Consider the following 7,908-nt stretch of genomic DNA (forward strand, 5'->3'; position numbering starts at 1 on the left):
GACATTCGGATGGTGGCCTGCCATGGAACGAGCAGATCTACGCAGAGCCAGCTGCCTGGGACTTGGTTGTTCCGTTGGGGACCATGAAGGAGCTGGCGGCGAGGAACCTCTAAAAGCAGGAGGTGTTGCCAGAATGGGCCTGGTCTGCAATGGGATCATGACAGGAGGGCTGTCAAGACGCATGGTACTTGGAACCACTGCAGACTGTGGGAAAAAGGTTTCGGAACCAAGACCCATAAGTCTCCGGCACTAGAGGAATCATCATCCCGTGCCACCAAAGACGGCGGAGAGGGCATCTTAGGTGGGGGATTGGTAGCCTCCTGCTGGACCACGGCCTTTAACATGTCCCGATGAACATTTCTGACCTTCTGCAGGTCGTTCACAGGGGCAACCGTGTAAACTGCTCCATCACTGCAGGGGGGCTTCACAACTTGGTAGACCACGGAATTCCAAAGGTCTTGGATTTTATGACGACCTCTAACACCGTGGTCCCTCAGGTACACTAATTTTCCTACTGTGAAAGGTAGATCTCGGACCCGCTGATCATGCCGCTCTTTCCTTTTGTTAGCAGCAGCCAACAACCGTTCACGAGCACCCTCAAAAGCAACTCTGAGTCGAGCTTGATGTTCCACCACCCAGTCCTGCACCTCGCCAGGTACTGGATCCTGAACTCGACCCAGGAGGAAGTCCACAGGAAGCCGAGGTTCCTGTCCAAACATTAGAAAGAAGGGCGACTCACCAGTGCCCTGATGAGGTGTGGTATTGTAACAAAACAGCACCTGGGACAGACAAGAGGCCCAATCCCGTTTCTGTCATACTGGCAGGGTACGAAGGAGGTTATGAAGAGTTCTATTAAACCGCTCGCATTGGCCATTACCCGCAGGGTGGTATGGGGTAGTACGGGATTTTGTGACACCGTACAACGAGCAGAGCTGGTGAATCAAAGAACTCTCGAAGTTCCTTCCTTGGTCCGAGTGAAGGCGGGCCGGAACACCAAACTTATAAAACCACTCATGAACCAAGACCTGAGCCACAGTGGAGGCTCGTTGATCCCGTGTAGGGACAGCTACGGTAAACTTACTAAACACATCTGTCATTACCAGAACATTTTCAAACCCGTTCCGGGAAGGTTCCAACAGCGTGAAATCGATGGCCACGATCTCATTGGGTCGAGAGGCAAGCAGGTGGCCCATAAAACTATGTGGCACGTGGCCCGAGTCCTTAGCGACCTGGCAGCGCTCACACTCTTGGACCCAAGTCTTTATGTCTGAAGACATTCCTTGCCAATAGCAGCGCTGTCGGACCAATTCTGTAGTCCGCTCGATGCCCTGGTGGCCGTGCTCTTGGTGAAGCTGGTTCAAGGTCTCCTGCTTGAGAACTGCAGGCAAGATTAACTGGAGAGACTCCTCTCCCCCGTCGGAGCGGAAGACTCGGCGGAGAAGAACCCCATCTTTCTCCACTAGGCGGTCCCATTGGCGCAAAATCGCCATGACTGGCTTGGACAATTGTTGCCTTTCAGCCAAGGTAGGCGGCGCTTTCCGTCACCAAAACACAAACACATCTTTTAGAAAGGGATCATCCTGCTGCAAGGAATGAAGCTCAGATGTAGAGTGGGATGGAAGAGCTGAGACAAGGGACTGAGTTGCAGACATCACCGGATCTGGGTGTGGCCCTTGCTGAAAGCCTAGGGGGACTGAAGTGCCAGGCAAGACATGAGCAACTAAATGGGAGCCAGAAACATACTGCCGTGAGAGCGCATCAGCGTTCCTGTTGCTACGACCTGAACGATACTTGATGGCAAAGTCAAAGTCGGCCAACTGAGCAGCCCATCGTTGCTCTGTGGCCCCCAATTTAGCTGATTGGAGATAGCTCAACGGGTTGTTGTCGGTATAGACAAGGCACTTATGCCCCAACAAATACTCCCGGAACTTCTCCGTCATGGCCCACTTGAGTGCCAGGAATTCCAGCTTCATGGAACTATAGTTTGACATGTTGCGCTCGGTGGGCCGAAGGCCTCTGCTTGCATAGGCCACAGGTTTCACGCCATTGTCAGTCTGCTGTGAGAGGACAGCCCCAAGCCCACTATAGCTGGCGTCAATTTCTAAAATGAAAGGCCGCGAAAAGTCGGCATATATTAGCACTGGGGACGAGACCAACTTTGATTTCAAGGCCTCAAAGCTCGCCTCACACTGAGGTGTCCATGCAGCACCCAAAGTTTGGCCTGGCCCCTTCTTGGACTTGGTAACTGCCAGCTCGGCCACTAGTTTATGCAGCGGGCCAGCCAGCTTTGCAAAACCCTCTACAAAGCGTATTGTAGCTGGCGAAACCCAAAAGGAGCGCAGTTCCGATAGGTGACCGGGCGCTGCCAATTAGCCACAGCCTCGATTTTCTTGGGGTCTGTGGAGACTCCTGGCTTGTGATGACATGCCCCAAGTAACCAACCTCCCGTCGAAAGAATGCACACTTTTCGAGCTTTGCTTTTAGGCCTTCCTTTTGGAGCCGACCAAGCACTATTTCCAGCCTCTGCAGATGTTGTTCAACAGAGGAGGAAAAGACAATAATATCATCCAGATAAAGTAGCAAGGACTGACCCTGCTCGTTACCAAACATCCTCTGCATCAGACGCTGGAGAGTGCTGGGGGCATTACACAAGCCAAAAGGCATGCAATTGAACTCGAAAAGGCCAAATGGCGTACAGAATGCAGTTTTGGGTCGGTCCTGTTCTGCCATAGGGACCTGGTTGTAACCACTGGCCAGATCGAGGGTGGAAAACCAGCAAGCCCCAGAGAGTGCATCCAAGCTCTCCTCGATGTGAGGCAGAGGAAATGCATCCTTTCTGGTCTTACTGTTAAGGAGGCGATAATCCACGCACAAGCGCAGGTTCCCATCCTTTTTCCTTACCAATACTATGGGTGATGCATATGGACTACTGCTCTCCCTAATGACCCGGGACTCCAGCAGCTGATTAATGTGAACCTTCACTGCTTCGTACTCTGAGGGAGGGATACGCCGGTACCTCTGCCGGACAGGGACATCATCGAGCAGAGGTATGTCATGGGAGAGGAGGTTGGTGCAGCCCAAGTCGCCTTCATGGGTTGAAAAGACGGATTGATACTTGCGTATTAGAGAGTTTACACTGGCTTGCTCATTCTCAGTCAATTCAGACAGATCTAGTGACTCTAACCTATCTGACACCGAGGGGGCAACTGTATGGGAGGAGACAGTTGCCAAGGTTGACCTCTCCTCAGTTACACCTGCAGGCAGGCTGACAACCTGGGCGGCATTCAAGACGCCCAGAGTAGTCCATGGGTAAAGGAGAACCTCGGTGGTCCCAACATTGACCACTGGGACGTACACTGTACCCCGGACAACCTGTATAAGGCATGGTGAAACTAGCAACCCAGCTGGTAAACCTGACTCAGGGGGCTCAAACAGAGCACTTTGTCTAGTGAACTGTTCTGGACAGGTACTAGCAACCAGTTTCATCACCCTCCAGGTATGCGCACCGCTCGCTTGCCTCGGACTCTCACAATGCCAGTGTGGCCCCCTGGAGCCTGGGCGGCAGACTGATGGCACTGCTGCAAGGCCGCAATAATGGGACCAGGCGCCTGCGACACCGAAGGTGAATCAAAAAGAGAGGGCCCGAATGCGCCGAAGAGCTCTTGATAGCATTTGCGTATCACGTTCATCCCCAAGATGCCAGGGACAGAAGACACAAAACCAGGGGGGTTTTTGACAACAAGAATCCCACAACGGGGCATCACCTTGCCACATAGTTCCACATCAAGCTCCAAGTAGCCTATATATGGAATTGCTAGACCATTCGCTGCTCGCAGCTGTAGCCAATGACAAGACCGAAGGCGATCGTGGCCCCAAGGTTCAAACTGATCCAGAAAGAAGCTTTCAGTAACTGTGGACACCATGGAACCAGTGTCCACCAAGCATAAAGCAGTGACTCCTCCGATCAAGACAGTAATGTTTGGACAAGCAGCAATTAAGTCAGCTGTTACACCTTCCGGTGAGCCTGTAGACTCCCCAACTGTGCTGTGACTCTGCAGCTCAGTGGGCTTCAGTTTTCCGATTGGCGGGAGGAATGGGACGGTACGGTGGTGCGTGGGTTCGACCCAGCTACTGAATTAGCAAGGCGTCGAAACGAAGCCCGCTCACCATCACACTCCCGAGCAAAATGTCCAGGCTGCTGGCACCTTCTACAGATTAAAGGACCACCACGAAAAGTCTGACCTTGGGAGCGAGGGGCCTGCAGAGAGGCTACTGTCTGGGTGAGCTGGTTAAGCTGCTCCTGTTGACACTTCATAAGGTCCATCAACTCACTCAAACCTGGCCCCGGTGGAGTAACATGAGGGGTGGGTTGAAAGCGACCCTGCACTCCATATTGGAGACCATAAGCTGATGGCAAGGAGGAGCTACGCCCCCTATCACCCCCTGGAAGACCTTCCCTCTCCCACCTAATTGCCTCACCACGAAGCTCCAACAAGGTGACAGTAGGCTGGCGTCTGACTAGTTGCTTGAGTTCCCGGCGAAGGGAGCTGTCAAGAACATGCTCAGTGAACTGATCCCTGAGGAGGACATCTGAATTAGGCATCCCATCAGGTGCACACTGCTTAACCCGTGCCATTGAAGCCATGAGAGCTAAGGAAAACTCTTGCAACGTCTCTCCTTCGAGTTGGCGCCGAGAAAAGAAAGCCTGCTGTAAGGTCACATACGACTGAGCACAACCATATAGCTCCTTTAAGATGGCAAGAACCTGGACTGGGTCTCGCCGCTCCGCACTAGGGCGAAACTTAATCTCCTCCTTTGCCTCTCCCTCCAAATGATCAAACATAAAAAGGGCCTGGTCCACAGCAAAAAGATGACGAGCACGCACACATGCCTGTATCTCCTCTATCCACTCAGCTATTCCTATGCCTGCCTTGCCATTGTTGGGCCATGGTTTGTGTGAAACCACACTTCGGCCTACATGTGCCATCAAACCCTGAAGCCGCATGTTCCCCAGGACTCCGTCTCCCAGGGGCCATTAAAAACAAGAGCAAGGAACTCAGTCTCCCAGCAGGCAACAACTTCACACAGAGGGTGGAAAACCCCCAGGGACACAGGTTTCAACTCCCATTGGTCACTCTGGACCCCATGACCTGTGAGGTCACCGGGCCAATATAAGCCAGGTTCTCCAGCTTCTGCCTCGATCTCTTCCGCGCCATCCACGACCCACCGGAGAGAGCGGAACGAAGGAGTGCGAGCCAAACACGGCCGCCTCTAAATACGGGACGCCTGACGCCGCCTAATGACTGGTGCGCCATTAGAACAGGTAGAGCGCCCCGCAGCGGCAGGGAGGAGCGCGATCTGGCCACACAAGGAACAATTACACCCGCCCTCAATAGAGAGTTGAAAAAAAAAAATACCATCGATGGCTTTCTGTTTGCACATTGTCAGATTATGGTGTGATAACCACAGGTTCATTTTAAATTAAACTCACAACAAGGAATACCTCTGAGCTCTAAAATGTTGTTTGTATAATGTAAATATACACGTGCATAGTTGGGCATCTGTATGTGTCTGGTACCAGTTAAACAGTCCTGAATGTGTGAACAACAGATGTAAATCATTTTCTAAACACTTTCAAAAATGGATTACACTGAACCACAGGATCTGATATCTTTTCCCCAAACGTCAGCATTGACACACATATTTTGTATCCACGTCCCAAGTCTTGCCATTCATCATTTTTGTGTTTTGACAGCAAGACATGAGTGTGAACCAGGAACGCCAAAAGGAAAGCATCCTCTGAACATCTGTGAAGGAACTGAGAGGGTGACTTAGTTTTCTCTGGTTCGAAAGAAAATTACAGAAACAGCACATCTATGTTCATTCCAGAACATGCAACTTAATAAGTAATTTTCTTTCACACAACTTTCTTCACAACTTTCTTAAACCATCTTTTTCAAAACATGCATCTCTCCCTTTGTGTTTGAGTGCAGTGCAGTGTAAATCTTCTGATGCATATACATCTTCATACATGTTCTTAGTGACTGAATGTGCCTTATCCACTAGATCAGTGTTGATTGGATGTGACAACAGATGAACAGAGTCATTCATACGCATATAACAGTGAATCAGCATTACACTTAATGCACGTGTGTAAATCTGGTGGTGATCCAGATCAAATGCTCGACCACTATGACTCTTGATGGGGTGAACGTATAGAAATGCCCACAAGACACATTACATCTCTTCCCATCAAATTAATTGGACAACATGAGGATAGCAAAAATGAATACTTGAATTTTTCTCAGTGATGCCTCATATTATATTATATTATAATATCACCTCATTAAGGGAGTCGAATTTTTCAACCACGGTGTTTCCTAAATCCAACACAGATCTAAAACTCATTCGCCATTTTAGATGTGTCAAACATTTTTTGATGACTGAATGTGTTGCTCCTAAAACTACAAGGAATATAATCTCTTTCCTCAGCACTGTGAGTGTGTGCGTTGGCATATTAGCATATACATCTCATTGATATTTAACATATGTTCCTATCAGTAGTTTATCTTTTCTTCTCTAAAAAATATTTTACTTCTGTGATAAGTGTTTGTGTTGGTGTGGTGCATTCACCTCAGAGATGTGTGTGGTTTTCCTCACAGTCTCGCTCTCTGTTCAAAGTTGCTGGTTCCTCCTCTCCTCCATCCCCGCTCCGGGGTTCAATCAGCCTGGTTGCTGTTTCCTTGGACAATTTTTTTGCCCAATGTCCCTTCTCTCCACAGTGAAACAAATGTCCCGATCATCATTCCACACGCTGCCTCTCCTTCCTTGAAATCCTCTTCTTTGCGTCCGCGATGTACCTCTGAACATTGTCAGTGAGGCTTTATGCAGATCAGTCTCTCTTTCTTCTTTCTTCTTCTTCATGTTTAATACTATCTTTCGCATGAACTGCATGTGCTTTTATTAAGCTTCTTCCGAAGTCCCACTTGATGCCTGTAATGCTTTAACAGGCTGGCAACATCAGGTCACTTCCAACTATCGCGATTTGGACTGGATCCTGTCCCAGTCCATATTGCCCGCTTTGTCTGGTGCGAGAAGAGAGGAGTTGTGGGTCTGGAATGTTATTAGCTGAAAAAGGTTGTTGTGGAGCCTGGGCTCTGCCTGTTGAACACATCTTCTGGTGGAGCTTGGTGTTGTTTGGTTGTCGCCTTCGGCAGGGAAGAGTCGAGGTCGGAAACCTGCATTTTGAGACACTGAGACATTTGGTGTTATCTGTCCCTGCCAGTGTGTTGTTGGGACCAGGTTTTTGGGAGACCAAAGCCTGGCTCTATATGTGCAGCCAAAAGCCTGAAAGCCGCATGTCCCTCCAGGACCAGTCTCACAGGGGCCATCAACATCACACAGAGGTGTGAAACCCTCAGGGACAATACAGGTTTCAACTCCCATTGGTCACTCTGGACCCCATGACCTGTGAGGTCATCGGGCCAATATAAGGCCAGGTCTCCCTCTTCTGTCTCTTCTGTCTCTTCTGCCTTCCTACAATCTCTGCACAGGAGGGAAGGCTGTCGAGCCTCCAGCTCACATCTTCTCTCTCCCATCAGGGTGTTATCTTCAAAGTGGCCAGCAGCCATTTGGGAGCACATAGGGGGAAAAGGGTGTTATTCTTTGGCCAGCCGCCATCTTGAAAGCACGCTGACCACACAGACACACACATACCACATACTATCTTTGTTTAGTAAGTACACTGCTAGTAATTTGTGTTTTATAATTTTTATTATATTCATAATAAAATGTTTTTCTTTTTCACAAATGTTTTTTCATTAATGTTGCATAAGTGAATTTTGCCAACCTCTACACTGTCGAACTCCATATCCTTCAACTAGCTAACTATCTATATGGTGATTTTGG

The sequence above is a fragment of the Hippoglossus stenolepis genome, chromosome 2 (assembly GCF_022539355.2).
Source record: "Hippoglossus stenolepis isolate QCI-W04-F060 chromosome 2, HSTE1.2, whole genome shotgun sequence".
Lineage (NCBI taxonomy): Eukaryota > Metazoa > Chordata > Actinopteri > Pleuronectiformes > Pleuronectidae > Hippoglossus > Hippoglossus stenolepis.